Here is a 15,916-nt window from a genome sequence, read left to right as displayed (position 1 = left end):
GTTGTATCAACCTAGAAATCATATAACCCATTCTTGCTCCTAGTAAAGTCAGGAAAAAGAAACAAAACCTTTGCCAAGGATTTTCCGTTGACCAAAACTTCAAAATGTTTACAGATGCTCTTACTGCTTCTAGTGAGGAAGAAAGGCTCCATTGAGTCATGCAAGTGGGAAGCTCTTCCTGACAATCTGCTGTTAAGAGTGTCCAGGTATTCAGGGTGGCAGCTCCACAACTGTTGACCCTCTGAATATCAACCATTAAACATGGAGTAGAAGTGTTTGGAAATTATGTTAATCTTGTCATTTCCCCAACTGTCATGAAACAAAATTATATAAACAGTAGTATTTTATCTGTTCGCATTGCTTTTGGTCACAGCAGCAGAATGAAAGCATTTATGACCATAAAGAACTTTTGCCAGTTCATATGCTTTTTGCCTCAAACAATTCCCTCTCTAAAAGAAAAAAAACACAAAACCAAACAAAACCTGAATAGTTTAGAAACAGTTAATACATCTAAACCAAACTTGTGTTCCTACAGTGAACTCCCAGAACCAGTAAAAAGGCAAAATTTGACCACGTGATATGTCTTTTGGAGCTCTTCAGTGTTGATGACTTACTGGGACCACTTCTTTTTAAAAAGAAGAGTACCTAAATCTGGCTATGCTATACAAACATCTAGGCCTGTTGCTTTCTCTTTTACAAGAGTGCTTCACAAATCAGAAGAAGGGAAATCAGGTGAATTAAATAAACGTTCAAAGAATAAAGATTATTATAGAGCATACTTATTTGCTGCTTTTTCATTACACTTCAGGTATACATGCAAATATTTGCTTTGTTGCTCTAATTTGAGAAAACTTATATATATCTAATTTAAAACAAAAACCAAATCAACCACAACAATGAAGTTGCTGTATGAAATAAATATAATGTCAGGACTTAAAAAATTTCAATTTTTATCCTGGTTGCCTAAAATGATGCCTAAACTATCAGTCAATCTCTAATAGTCTTCAAAATCACCGAACAGTCCCATCTGGACCACAGAGAGCATTTTTGCCCTGCCAGACTCTTAAAGGCAGCATGTGTGGTAGCTAATGGTCAGTAGTAACCTGCTTGTCAATCCGCTGGCACTCAGTGTCAAGCTCTAGCCTGGCCCTAACACTTGTGCCCTGCCCAGGTGACTGGCCAGGCTGGGGGCTTGGGCTGGGAGGGCAGGAGGCCAGACGACATGGGTAAAGCAGGGATAGAGGAGCATAGTTTACACCTTTCCCAGTGTATGGAAAGCAGGAGGACCTGAAGGCATCACCATTCAGAGATAAGACACAGTTAAGGAAAAGCAGGTTTCTTCACTAGATTTTTGATGGAGTTGCTTGCTTCCACATGCAGCCGCTATGACATTGCATCTGCTTCTGTCTTGTGGAGAAAGCACAATGCAAAATTCTCCCAGAGCCTAATGCTAATAAATACGTGTCAGATTTGGGTTTTTTTTGCTAGATGATTTATCATGCTACAACCAGAAGCTGTCAATCATCTACAATGTTGAGTGACTGCTTGCTTCTCTCCTGTGCATACACATTCTGGAACGAACATGTCTCTTCCTTTGTGCTAGTTATCTGCTTTTAATAAGTGCTCAACATAAACAGCTTTGGTAAGATTTTTATTCAGAAAAGTCCTTAACGTTAGCATTAGTTCCTATCTTGTGGTCCAAGTTGCTGTGTCTTTGGGGCATAATGCATAGACAATTTTTGTAAAAAGTCAAGAATGTCTGCAGGCACAGGGGCTTTGGACTGTAGTTGGATGAATGTTATTATTTTTCTCCTTTTTTTCTTGAGACAATTCAAGGGTTTTTTCCACTTGTTGACTGAGTCCTATCACTAATATTCTCCTTTCGGTAGAAGGAATTGATTATTACAATACAGAAGATAGCGTTAGTCATGTAGCTCCTATGTATTTCTTCTTTTACTCACTTTTGTCTTTTTAATTAGAATCTCTGTCCACAGTTGCCAAACCTGATTGAAATCTGATGGTTTTATGCAAATTATTTCATTAATAGTTTTGTCATGCTACAAGCTACTTTTAAAATTTTAGCCTTTAAAGTCCTTGTAAACATATGGCTGATGAAAGAACAAATACTGGGCAGCCTTATTTTATTTATACAGCACCATCAGTGCACACACTAACCCCTTTGCAAGCCCTCAGCTTCTGCTCTGAATTGACAATGTGCATTAAGAAACAAGAGGTATTCCAAGGCACATGGACATTACAATCTTGGTCTCTTTCAGTAGCATTTAGAGCATGATGGTGGACTTACAAAGTTAAAATTTCCTTCCTCTTACCTGGTCTCTCTAATGAACCCCCGTCTCATTATCTAGTAAAAAGCCTTAATAATCTAAGTGGACTTGGGACAAACTGCAAAAAAAAATGCAGTTTTGTATCAAAGAGCTCTTGATCTTTTTTCATAGCATGTCTGGACATCCCTCCTTATGCTAAGTGTTTTGCAATGTGGCTTATTTTATGGAACTTTAGGCTTTGAAAATCAAATTCCCGCTTCTTGGAGCTGACTCAGGCTAGGTGTTCCCATCTTCAGCAAAATCTCTTACATGTTTTCATGTGTCCAGCCAAATAATTAACATGGGGTATTTTTAATAAAGTAGTATTCATAAAGTAAAATATAAAGAAAAACAATAAAAACCATTTTGAATACAATACTTCTGTTTTGAATAATTTCAGTAATTACAACAGCTTCAGGCTATGAAAAGCAGTAAGAAAGATACACATTTAATAACGGAACTTATACCAAACATCTGACATTAGCAGAATGCTAAGGGTAATAAGTTGAAAACTCAAATGTTAGGATCACCTAACTTCCTACTTCTGCTCATCAAGGACCATTGAACGGTTTGGGTTGAAATGGACCTTGAAGATCATCTAGTTCCAACCTTCCTGCCACAGACAGGGATGCCTTCCACTTGACCAGGCTGCTCAAAGTCCTGTCCAGCCTGGCATGTAACACTGCCAGGGATGTGGCAGCCACAACTTCTCTGGGCAACTCCTTATACCCAGAACTGAGAGAGTCACAACACAGGCTGATTTATGCATACTTGAATAAAAAAATATCTCTTTAAGAGTTTCTGGAAAACAGCTGTGCACTTTTAAATGGACTGCCTGCAATAAACAGATGCTCTACTCTTTGTCAGCAAAGTTCACAATCATTTGGGGAATGCTGGGATCCCTTTGGTTTGTTTAAGCATCACTCTGGAACAGAGCACTACATGAAGGCAGAAGGTTTGACTGCAGAGAGTTCAGCCCAACACAGATTTTGCACAGGTTTTTGGCACTGCTTACAGATGACTTTTGAAACCCATTTAAAAAAGCAGACACCTGTGTACCATAAGGGCAGGATTTGAGGCAGGGATCAGATACAAAAGGGAGTATCAACAACAGCGTGATGGGAGACCAATATCCTCTGTCCCCAGTTCACAGACCAACTGTAAATGACATTTGGTAGGGGAAACTCCCTCACCTACATGTGACACTTACATGTTTGACCATGAACAGACAGGCAGAACAGAGTTGCTAAATACATAAGTGCCAACAGAGATGCATAAAAACTGCAGGGCTGTGGGCTTGGCTTCCTCTCAAGTGTAGGATGATGTAGGTACCTCCTGACAGTCCTACTGCTCTAGTCTCACATGAGTTGGACTAATGATGGGACAGAAGACGAGATTGTGAGGTGCGTGTTTTAGTATCTAAGTAAAATCAGCAAAACAAATAAATTCAGGTTTTTTGTTTGGTTTTTCTTTTTCTTTCCCCTCAGTGATAAACAGTCATTAGTTTTGATTTATCTTTTTTCTTTGCCTAGCACTACTTCTATAGCCACTTTCTAGTTGTTAGGCATTTTGATCTTTAACAATTCCAGACTGAAAAGGCTGCTTGTAAATAACACCCTCCATTTTTTTTTTTTCAGGCAACTCTAGGAGCAGCTAAGGAAAATAACACTTGAACTGGACTTGTTATTTTTATTGCTGCTATTAAATGATCTGATCCAGTAGGGAATGTATGGCTGGGAAAATGGATCTATGATCTCTTCATCTTGATAAGCTCCTGACTGTCTTATTTCCTACATAAATGCTCTTGACAAGTACTGCTAGCTTATTGTGTTCACTGTGAGCTGTAGAAAGTGAAGTGGCAGAGGGTGAGCAACATCTTGGTCACATAAATATGCTGTCTGCGCTTAACTAAAGACGTAAGTGAACCCTCATTAAAGACAGTTGGTCAGACTTTATAGGAAAATCCTTTTCTGATTAGTCTTTATCTCTTCTGTGCTTTTCAGTTTAATTTACATGTATTTTTTTAGTGGATTTAAGATATGCTCAAAGCAAACCAAGAATGTTCACACAGGGGTTTGCTCTAATTTAGCTAAATTACTTTGTAAAAAGGACTTAAGGGTTGGCCTACTTGGATAATTTACTATAAAACTCTTGTGCATGGGCGACTGCACTGTCACTTCTCATGTCCTGCACCTCACTGCCTGGCGCTTACTGCCTGCTTGGTGTGCTTTCATGGGGTAACTTGATTTAGGGCTCCTGATGCTAGATCAGTGTCACAGGAACGTTACCCAAGTATGAGAACTACACACCTGGTTAAGATTTCTTCTAAAAACTGTGATGGACTAATTCTAGAAAGGCCAAGTACCCTCTCTGGCCACACTTCCCCCAAAAGGCCAGCACAAGAGCCTGAAGACTAGATGAGCTCTTTATCCTGTGCTTCAGACCATTTGGCAGTAGTAAGATTATAAGATCATATATTTATATATGTACCCTTTATCAAAATTCCCCTCGTACTTCTGGGTGATGTAGTAATACGGGAATCCAGTATTAATGACCATGGACCTGAGACAGAGAGGAGCAACTAACTGATTGCTAACATACACCCTGGCTTAGTTTGAGGAGGTATCTTGGAGCTAACAACCAAATAATTAAAACTTAAACTGGTCTATATAAGAAAGTTGTTCAAGGGAGCAGAATATATTACCCAAAGTAGAAGAAAAAAAGCAAATATTTTTATTATGTTTTAATTTAAAAATCTGTAAATCTACATTCAAATGTAACAAGGCTCATGTCTTAGGTTTGTGACTTTTCATCATTTCAGTCCAAATGTTGACCTACTTAAGAGACCACAGTTATCAATATTTCCTAATGCTTCTGCTTCTCAAACTTTATGACTGGTTTTCTCCAAGGCATTCTTTGTTCTTACTCCTATCTTCCTCTTCATTTTGAATTTATCAGTTCAGGAAGTAGCTGAAAGATAGAAAAACATACACACAAAAATTGTTTGACTGCAGGTATTAATTGTAAAATATTCTTCTTTTTTTCCTGCAGGAGATATGAAGGTGAATCAGGAAATGGATGGCTTTTTCATATCACATGAATCAGTACCCAGGAATTCATCATTTTCACCAAATGCCTGACTACTTTTAGGGACTTAAAAGTTAGATAGCCCTTACTGAAGGTTCATATAACAACTTTAACTGCCTTATCTGTCACAGTCTTCAATGAAAAGAAAGAGGCTGTTACTAAAAATCAGCTCAAACATTTGTAAATGCAAGTGAACAGTTATTTATATTATATAATTGTGTTGAAAATATCACCTTAGCATTCATAGAAATAAGCCTTAATCATAGAAATGCCATGATAAATACTACTTTATTCTCTCTTTTGATTACAAATCGTAAATTTAAACTCATCAGAATATCTAGCTCTTGAAAGCCAAGTAATTTAGACTCTCATCTTGCTTTTCCTAATTCACAGATATTACAGATACTAGTCAGTGTAACCTTTAAACACAACACATGATGTAAGACAATAATTTGACAGAAAACAGCAGTGAGTTTGTAATGCTGGCATTTATTTCTCTGTGATTTAAAGCATGTCTTGCAATGGTGCCTTTTGCTAAGACAATTAAAATTTTGCTCAGTCTGACCTATGGTGCTACACACTACCGGGGGTACACAGCAACAGCCTTGCATGCCCTACTAAAAAAGACATGTATGCTTCCCTACCGGAACCACCTGTGGATGGCAAACTTAAATCCTCTGGGTCATGTGCTTTCCTGGGATGAAGACGTCATTTCTATTTTTACATATAGTAACATCAGAAGTCCCTGACATTTAAATATGGCAGGCTCGTGATGATCGAAGCTTGGAATGTAGACAGGAATGCTGAGGACCTGCTCAACTCAAATGCAACAGAGCAAATACTTTCCCGTATCTCAAAGGTAAAGGAGGAAAAAACAGTGTTGTAGACCTGAGAAACAGGTCTCTCAGCAAGGTCACATAAGCAAGGTGGATTTAAGACACCAGACTGCACAAACTCTCTGTTCTTTAGCATTGGTTCAGGAAAGTGAGCTTGTTCATATGCACCATGCTACTGGCTGCTCTGCTCTGGAAAGTTTCTGGTCACCAGGGGAGTTTCTCCTGAGTAATAGACGATGTGGTTGAAAAAACAAAAGCAGGCAACTGTGAGATTTCAAAGCTTTTCTGTGCATGTTTATCATGAATTAAACAAAAATAACTGATGTTTTCAATGGAGTGGAAAAAAGCAACATGCAATGGCAATAAAGCCTTCGAACTCTGTCATTGTGAAGTGAGTGAAGCCTACAACGGAAGCATAGCTCAAGGTCCAGTTTTACTGAAGCTAACTCCTCCCTCCCTCATTTTTTCCCCCTTTCTTTTTCCATTTATCCTAACTTAAACTTTGGACTTACAGTATTTGGCCTTGTTTTTCTAAATTATGAAGGAAACATAATACCCAAGGTGCTTTTGATAGGTAATGTGAAGACAGGCCTTCCCTTACACCATGGCTTTCCCACCTAAACAGATGGAAATCCACCCCCTCCCTGCTTTCTAACATTGCTTATATCCTGCCACCACAGGGAGGAGCTGAAATCTGGCTTCCTACCAAACTGGCCAAAAGCCTGAAGGTGCTGCGCAGCCTTCCCTCTTTCAACTGCAGTACCTTACTGCTTTCATGTGGCTGCCATCCCTTCACATGCTAGGCTTTACTGTGTTGGAAGGAGGAATCACAAATTAGTAACACTAAGAAATATGACAGGAGAATACAGGGCAGAGGAAGAGGAGATCTCCCTTGGAAGGAAAGCTTGATGGAATTTAGACTTGGTCCTCTGAAGCCTTTTTTTCCTTCCCCCTATCTGATAGCAGAGCTTCTCCTCTTGCTTTCTCACCTACTCTCAGCATAATACTCCTAGATTATGTTAGCCCCTAGTTGTAAGAGTACACTTGGGCATTGTGTTGCCTACAATTGCTTGTCTTACTCACTCAGCTTACCTGATTTAACTTTGCACAAAAACATAGTGCAGAGTAACACGCAACATTAAATAACATTACATTTTGTAGCTTTATTTCAAACATGGTTAATCTCATGGCCACCTTAATATATCTTTGCCATCTTTTTGCTTCTTAAAATCAAATAAAATGAAATAGAATTAAGCATTGACATCATTGCTGTTTTTCCGTGAGACACAAAGCGCATGACTTAAAATCTCTGGGGATAATATAGAGAAAATGTAATTCCAGTGGAATTTTTCTTAGGGTGTACATCATTTATCCAGTATCATATACAACTATAAATGTGCAGGTTTGGAGAGGTTTTTTTTTGTTTTATTTGGTGTTTTTTTTTTATTCTTTTTTTTATTTTTTATACATATATGCCCATTGTTTCATAGCCAAACTGCAGGGGAATTTTTGGGGGCTATAATGCCCATCACACCAGGTACTAAAATTTTGATGTTCTGTCACTGTTGGTAACAAAAGTTGGTATGTTTGGTTCTTTGTCGGTTTGCCCCCCCCCCCCCCCCCCCCCCAGCAGCTGGAAAAACAAGTATATCTCCTCTTTAAAATAAAGTCTAAAGTTATTTTCAGAGGTGGAGATATGTTAGAAACATGAGACCTGCTGATGTGAACAGATACGTCTCAAAACCACACCAAGCAAGTTCATAGAGTGTATATGGGGATTGTCCCATACCTGCATTTAGTTTGATGGTACTTTTTAGGCGTAAAATTCTTTTATTTTCTATACAAGTATTTTCTGGAGTGAGCAAATTGAACAGGAAAGTGATCCTACATAAATATACTTTGCATCAGTGTCTTATAAAGTGGTGTTGTTACAAATATGGAAACATCCTTGACTGTCAGGGTTACATGACTGTAATGGAAAAAAGTTTGGCCTTCAGTATTTGCTTTCATGGTTTGGTTGGGGTTTTTGGTGGGATTTTTTTCCTCTTTTTAAATACTAACAAGCAATCAGAATGCTCCAAATTCCAAAGCTTCATTCTTAATAATAGTTTCAAACTTTCATTAATGTTTCTCCTTGAACAAGTTTCTTTTATAACACAGCCAAAGAAACATTCTCCCTTGAGCTGGATGTTTCAGGCAATTTGGATTACCAACATTTTGGCTTGCAGATAAGTTTTGATTCTAGTTGTTTTAATTAAGTGTATTTTCATAGGATTACTCTAGCATGGATCCGTTCCACGTTTTTGTTTGTTTTAATAAACTCGGTGCTTTTAGTCTGCGTGGAGGTCTTGCTGCAAACAACACGAGTCAGTTTCTGCTGCGGTTTGTAGTAGAAACGTGCAAATGCTGCCATAAAAGAAGCTTTGATGGAACTCAACACACGTACGCGCACAGATAACCTCTCGGTTTGCTACAGATGGCTTGGCTAAACACAAAAGCATGCATCGAAAATAGGGTGAGCGCGGAAACGCGAACGTACGTACCTGAGGAAGGTGCCGGCGCCTCCCCCCCCCGCCCCGGGGCGCCACGTCTCGCTGCCCGTGGACCGCCGCATCGCGGGGAACTCGCCCGGGGCCCGAACATGAACTTTCGGGGCTGACACGTCGATCCTGTGCCGGGGAGGGCGGGGAGGGGAGGGCAGGGGGCGGAGAGGGACACGCCGCAGGCTTCTAAGCGGTAGCAAAAATGCCAGCGCTGCACAGCAGGGGGCCTGGGCGCTCCCTCTCGGGGAGGCACTGGAACCAGGACTGGGCCGTCGGTGCGCGGCTCCAGGCTGGTCCCGGGGGCCCAGAACACTGGGATTTGCCTCGTCGGCTCCCGGCGCGGGAAGGGGGCACGGTGTGCGGGGAGGATCGCGTGTGCGGGGAGCCGGCAGCGCAGCTCGGCACGGCCGGACACTCCTGAGGTACTCCCGTGCCTCTCCTACCCCGGGGCAGCCCCTGCAGCCGCCGGCGCCCAGCTCTCCTTCGTCTCCTCTACCTGCTGCGTCTCATCCCGCGGGGGGCCCTGCGTACCCCAGCACCACTACCCCAGCACCAGTACCCCAGCTCTGGCTCTCGCCCGCTGCTTTCCCACTGTTTCCTTCCTCCCTCCCTCCCGCTGTCGCTGCTGCAGTTCGGCAGGATTTGTTGTGCTTAGTTGTGCTGGCGCTGGGGCGCCGCTGCTCAGATCTGATCGGGAGGAGAAGCCTCAGGTCGTGATTTTTGTGACGCGAGAAGGGAAAAAACCACAACCAACAAACAAAAACCCCCAAGCAAACAAACCCCAAAATAATAAAATAATAAAAAAAACAAACCCGAAACGCAAATATCTGAACCACTGGCAACTTCTTTGCTGGCCCGGAGGGGGGAGCGCAGGGGAGGGAAGGGAGTAATGCGAGCTCATCACCCCAGCCCGGGGAGCGGCTGCGGGCAGCGCGACGACTGGACCCGACTCGCACACCCCCGGGAGCGGGCGGCCGCCCCGGCTGCCGCTGCCCCGCCTCCGCGGCTGGGCGCTGGGTCCGGCCGACGCGCGCAGCTGCCGCGCCGCAAACTTGGTGGGAGAGAGCGGGGCGCGGGCGGCTCGGCGGGGCTGCGGCCATGGCGGCGTGAGGCGGCGGCACCGCGCCGGGAGCGGGGCATCACCGCGCCCGGCGGCCCTACGGTGCCTGCAGGTAACCCCCGTCCTCCCTGGTCCCTCTCCCCCCGCGCGGTGCTCATGCTCGGGGCGGTGTTCGGAGAGCGGCGCTGAGGGGGGGGGGGATGGCGTGTTCCCGGCCGTCTTCTCCCACCCCGGGGCCGCCTCCCGTGGGCTCCTCGGGGCTGCGCCGGGGCAAGCCGGTGGGGGGAGAGGGAGCTGGTTGGGGTCTCGGCCGCCGGAGCGGCAGGGTGCCGGCAGGGGGAGCTGGGGGCGAGGCGAAGCGGTGCCGGGGAGCGCTGCGGGCGGTGGGAGTCTGCTTCGGGCATTGCCGCCCCGCCCCCGAGAGCCCACCGAGCTTTTCAGAACGGGCGGTCGTTCTCCCCGAAGACGGTGCTGTTTGCTCGGGAGAAGAAGCAGCAGTGTCTCTAGCGGGGTTCAAAGCCGAACTGTTCCAGTTGCCCTGTTCCCCCGGCGCCCCTACCCCGGGGTCGCAACCGCGGGAGGGTTTTCTCGCCCAGGAGCGTGAGGTGCGTTGTGCTCGCTGAGCACCGGGTGCGGGGAGGGGCAGCCGGTGGCTCCGAGGGGTTTTGTCATACTTCGGCAAGTGAAGTTTGCTCTGCCTCGTCTTGCGGTGAGAGCAGAAGACGAACGGCGTGAAGGGCATCGCAGTTGCCTGAGAAACGTGGGGGTTTCGGTGGGATATTCTTGCAGTACCATCCAAAGTCCTAATGTACTTTTATTGTGGCAGTTACTTATCTGGACTGGCTTCGGTCTGTGGTGTGACCGTATTTTGGCATTTTCTGAATTGAGGAGTTTGAGTTACCATTCCACAGCAACGCAGAAGGAAACACCTGGGTCTGTTGTATTAATCCATCTTTTTGTGAGGATTTCTTACCAGGTAAATGACAGCTGTTAGGGTTTGTTGTGTCATTGCAGATGCTATATATGCACATTAGATTGACACAACGATAACCTGCTCGGGATTATGTCGGGGGGGGAGGGGGGAGCAACAGGTGTGGAGGGTCAGTGCATCCCTTCAGCAGACTGGGCTGTTGGCAGAAGTCTGTGCACACACATGCACCCTCGTGAATGGCTAGAATTTGTGAGATTACAGTGAAAAAAAACCAACCTAAACCTAAAAACTGTTGTTAAAGTTGCAGTAATAGTGAGCTTCAGCAGCCCTAAGGTAGCGTTTCAAGACCCTGTTTTTGGATAGCTGACAGGCTGCTCTTGGTCTGAACTTTTTTGTGTGGAAAGCTGGTGTGATGCTAGCCCATCTAGTAAAAATGGATATTTTCATAATGAAAACTGCAGTCAGATCTTGGTTCCAGCGGTTTCAGCGTCTTCTGGTTGTTAGGTGAGTAAGACTGACTCAGTTTAGCAAAGTTTGACTTACCAAGGATTGTTGAACTTGGTGATGTCATTATATAGAATGGATAGTCAATCAAAAGTGTATTGCTGCCTTGAAAGGCTGAGGTATGGCCTGGGGTATGTTGCTTAGTCTAGTTATTTAGATTTCGGTAGACTTCTGTATTTTGCGCTGTGTTCCCATCTTCCTCTCCAGCAGGTACTGATAATATGACTTTATGACATTTACTAATGAATTCATCTCATTTTCTCATTTTAATGCTGAACAGCTGTGAGGAGTCCTGTTGAGAGATGAGATTTTGCTCTGGAGGAGGGCAGTTTACTTTTCTGTTCAAGAGGTTGTTTTGAACTAAGTAGCATAAACACTTGCTTTTAAACTGTACTGCGTACTCCTTGGGATGTTGTAACAGTTTTGTTTTGGTTGAGGAAGCTGTAGGCATTAATAGCTGTAGTGTCTCATTTCTTTTAATCTTTAACCAATGCTGATTTCTTAAAATACTTAGAGGTAGTAGGAGTGCTTGTGCACTTTGTAATGATCCATAAACTTTGGTTATATCGGGTTTGCTGTACTCATTTCCTGTTGGGCAGGGATGCAAAGGGTGGTAACTAGGTATTGCTGCTGTTTTCAGGAGAAAGTTGTGTGGGTTTCTTTTTTATTTTCCCCCAGCTACTTAGGGAAACCACGTGGCTTCTAACTTCTGTTGATGTAGTCTTGAACAAATACAGGATTTTCATTGAGTGAAGCTCATTACTTTTCAGTGAGTAAAATGTATGTTACAAGCCATGAACTGCAGAAATGCCACATAAGCCTCCTGTGAACTTCAGTTTCTGTGCTAGAAGTTGTGTGGAGGAATTCAGCCAAGGGAGCAGCTGAACTCCTGGGATGAGTGGAAGCAGCCCGTTTGCTGCAGTCTGATTTGCAAGGGCTCCCTGTGTGAGCTGGGTGTTATGTCTATACTGTAGGACATGTAAGTGGATAGTGATAGTACTATCAGCTGGTAGTAGGTGTGTACCACCACTACTATCAGTTGATGGTAGTACACACCTACTGGTACTGTCGGGTGATAGTGGGGAGGAGACTGTGTGTGATCCAACACTGTATTATTTAATGTAGAGCAGTATCTAGAAATGAGTTAATATGTTGTGATGATTGACTTCTGAATAGCAGTGACCTGTGATTTAGCTTTACATTTAACATCTGGTTTATAAAATTTTGATATGATCTGGATGTTTGGTAATTGTTCTAAAGTTGCTACAGCTCCTGAGATGGATTGGTACTGCTGCTCCCGTAATTATAGGAAGCAGCACGGAGGAGCTTTGAATTTTCTATAGCATCATTTTATGGAGATGTTCTTGTCAGTGCTGAGTTCTCCAGATTACTGTTAATCAGCCTGTTTCTCTTCATTATCATCCTTTTATGCTCTTTGACATGTGTATACATTCCTATTCAGAAACAGTTTTAATTTACAGACTAGACATTTGCTCTTTATTAATGCATTTCATGAAGCTTTAACTGTTTCAAAAGAAGGTGTGGGCTGATTTTTGTTAAACACTAGAACCGTTTTTCAAACTGACCCTTTTGAGGTGTATTTGTCAACCGTACGCGCTAGGTTTGCTTTACTTTCCAGGCTACAGCGTTGCTGCTGTGCGCTGTGAAAGACAGGTGGCAGTCTGCTCTCTGCTATTCCTGCAGGAGCCTGGGGAGCCTTCACAGCTTTGGCGTGCGGCTGAGGAACAGTGTGCTGTTAGATCTGTTGCTGTTAGAACAGCAAACTGCTTCCAAACAAACGTTGGGGCTTTTGTTTCAGTTTCCTTCCTAAATACGCGCGATTATGTTGGAGCTAGATGATCTTAAGGTCCTTTCAGCCCTAACCGTTCTGTGATTCTATGAAATTTGCCAGGTTGCATCTAAGTATAGCACATATGCTTAACATTTGTCAGGAAGGTAGCAAATGTAAACCAAGTTAATGACCCCAAGTTAATGTCTAATTAACGTCCTGTTATTGATTTTTTTTTTTCTAGAATGTATATTCCAAAGCATGTAAATCTTTTGTCAGTGGATTTGTCCATGCATCTGTTCTCAAATGTGTGTCTTCCCTGAGGTACTTGGACTCAATCCATTTGTCTGCTGTATAAATCAACTCTTTATCTCCATACTCATTATTTTTTTGTGGAAATATATTAATAAAATGAATCTCTATTTGGGGGCCTTCTGGGGAAGAAATTTCTACTTGTGTCCCAAGTATATATTAGAAACTTAGGCAGCTTCACGGAGGAGCTGATGTTTGTCAGTGTTAGTAGCAGAAAGCTGGGATTGATGTAAATAAAGTCTGCACTGAGGCCTCTGCAGGTGAAATTCTTGAGTTTAAATCAACTGTTAAAATTCAGCAGAAAAGGTTATCTTTTATTTTCAAACAGTTTGAAAGTTTGACTTTAGAAGAAATTTAAATGCTGTGTGATGTGTCAGCTGCACTATAATTTATGAACTTCTTCCTAATTATCTTATATATGTTCTGAAATTTCTTGTGTGATAGCAAGGTAATAGAGATTTTCATTTTCCAATTTTTAAATCAGGTTGTATCCCTGAGCTCCAGTATACCTTAGAATTGTTGGATCTTAATTTCTGACAACAGAAACAGACTTGGCACTATTTGGTGTAGAAGCTTACAGAAAGAACTTTCAGAATGCTGAAATGTAGCCTGCTGCTGTCCTCTCTATACTGGGTTGCTTTTTCAAGCTTTACTAAATACATGTGAGAAATGACTTGGAGCTTATATGATGGCTGCAGGATTGGCTTATAATGTCAACTGGATAGCCTGAAGATGTGGGCTATGCTGCAAATTGTGACATTTTTCCATCTTCTTTTCCCCACCACTTCTCTGAATTTTAGAATTGAGCTGCTTTCTCTGCTGCTGCCTTCCTTCTCTGAATTGCTAGTCTAGGTGGAAATTCAGAATGCTATTGAAATGTGCTTTCTGGTTAGACTTGGGTTTTAAGGATGCTTAATATAAAGTTTACTCTAAGGCTCTCTTGTAGCTAGAGAGACAGTACCTTAATAATTTTCAGCCTCGTTCTTCTGACCCACAGCAGGATTGTTGATGAATCATTTATTTCTACTGCAGTTGAACTCTATAGACAAAGGTATGCAGAATGAGGATGAATATTGGTGTTGTGGTTTTAATAGCGTTTAGACAGTTGTCCTGCATTGTGTTTCTCTGGCATAATGTCACTACAGAATTCCTGGTGCCTTCTGTTGTGTTTTTTTTTTTGTTTGTTTTGTTTGTTTGTTTTTGTATGTGTGTGTGTTTTTATATAATCTGGATGATTTCAGTGACATGGTTTCACTGGAAGGCCAGTAACATTTGCATTGGAAACCTCCCCTACTTATGAAGTGCGTCCTAGAAGCACTGCTGAATCACTTCAGTATGGAAGAAGACATACAGCATGAAGCCCTTTCTGTTGACCTTGTGTGATAAAAGTGAACTTCCTGAGACCTTGCCAGTTATGGGAGGAATAGGTCATGTGTATTGCCTTCTGCGTCTCAAAGTCTGGCAAACTTTTAGGGTTTCTTTACTAAGTCAGAGTCAAAGTGAGTCAGTGAGAAGAGATTCTCAACAGTCATTGGCTGGTATGTTCCTTAATCTGAGTTTGATTGTTAGCATCCTTTTCTGTTATGTTTTGTTTGCTTTCTTATCGTGAACTTGCAGTAGGGTTATATGGCTGTTTTGTTAGATTTTACAGTCAAAACCTGTGTGTGTATTTGAATTTTTATCTAGATTCTCTTGCTCCAGTGCATGCTTTTCCTTGCTGCTTTTTAAACCTAAGCAATGATATTGAAATACTTAATAAGAATGTCCAAGAGAGAGTAAGTGCTCAAAACTGCTGCTAGTGTCTGATGTGATATGACCCAGTAATGCAACATGAGATTTACAGTTTAGCCAAAACTCATAATTTAGCCAAATTATGGGATTTTAGCTTTGGAAGGAAATGGAGAAGACTCTTCCCTGATAGTGCTCTTCAGGGCATATAAGCCTGGTAGGCCTTATGAGCCTTATGAAGTAAATGTGATGCTGAAGTAGATAAAGACTGGTGGTGGTGGTGTTGTCTTTTGCACTTGTTTCTGATGCTTTAAATCCATATTCTGACTCACTTGATAAAATACTTCAGAAAATCCCAAGCAAACAAACAGAAACCCTCTTAATTCTTCTACTTTAATAAAAGCTTCTACCTGTGACCTGAAAACCACTGTATGCTGTGTTCCCTGAAGGCAGGCAGATACAGGTGGAGGATGCTGTTCCAGTCAGAAAGTATTGCTGTACTCATCCTCCTTGGCAATTCTGGGTGTTTATGTCAGTCAGTTGTCTACTGGGTCCTTTTAGTTGTGCCAGTTTAACTCTCCATGTGGAGTCAGTCTGTAAACAGTATTAGGGAGCTGACCCTCTTAATACTTTTTGTCTTTGAAATACCGATGGCCACTGATCCTATCTCACATTGGCCTTTTTAGTCATCAGCACGCTTGTAGTAAGCGTGGGTAAAGCCCTTCCCAAATCTTCGTTTGCGAAGTCAAGCTGTAATGGTGATGGTAGGCCTCATACAGACTCAGCATAACTGCAGGTGTGC

At 42.6% G+C, this 15,916-nt stretch overlaps 1 protein-coding gene, 1 long non-coding RNA gene and 1 other non-coding gene across 5 annotated transcripts in view; 1 reads left to right on the top strand and 2 right to left on the bottom strand.

The window, feature by feature from the left end:
* Window positions 1–5,041: 5,041 nt before the first annotated feature.
* On the bottom strand, window positions 5,042–9,075 carry LOC133267144 (uncharacterized). The gene is made up of 2 exons (XR_009742650.1): window positions 8,791–9,075; window positions 5,042–5,294 (listed from the first exon to the last, which is right to left on the bottom strand). It is a non-coding gene; the product is annotated as an uncharacterized LOC133267144 (long non-coding RNA).
* LOC133267394 (small nucleolar RNA SNORD123) lies at window positions 5,386–5,454 on the bottom strand. Its single transcript, XR_009742759.1, has one exon. It is a non-coding gene; the product is annotated as a small nucleolar RNA SNORD123 (small nucleolar RNA).
* A 754-nt stretch (window positions 9,076–9,829) lies between the features above and the next one.
* SEMA5A (semaphorin 5A) overlaps window positions 9,830–15,916 on the top strand; it is an 831,366-nt gene continuing 825,279 nt past the window's right edge. Inside the window, exon 1 of one of the 3 annotated variants that reach the window (XM_061449193.1) lies at window positions 9,830–9,962. The gene's annotated coding sequence lies outside the window, so the exon portion shown is untranslated. Of the gene's footprint in view, window positions 9,963–10,349; window positions 10,456–15,916 lie in introns of those variants that run through there. The other 2 variants (XM_061449196.1, XM_061449194.1) reach the window with 2 other exon arrangements.

Source organism: Pezoporus flaviventris, unplaced genomic scaffold, assembly GCF_033815535.1.
Source record: "Pezoporus flaviventris isolate CSIRO_AGI_PZ_B2104156 unplaced genomic scaffold, CSIRO_AGI_Pfla_v1 ptg000007l, whole genome shotgun sequence".
NCBI classification, from domain to species: domain Eukaryota; kingdom Metazoa; phylum Chordata; class Aves; order Psittaciformes; family Psittacidae; genus Pezoporus; species Pezoporus flaviventris.
This window is presented reverse-complemented; position numbering and strand designations above follow the sequence as displayed.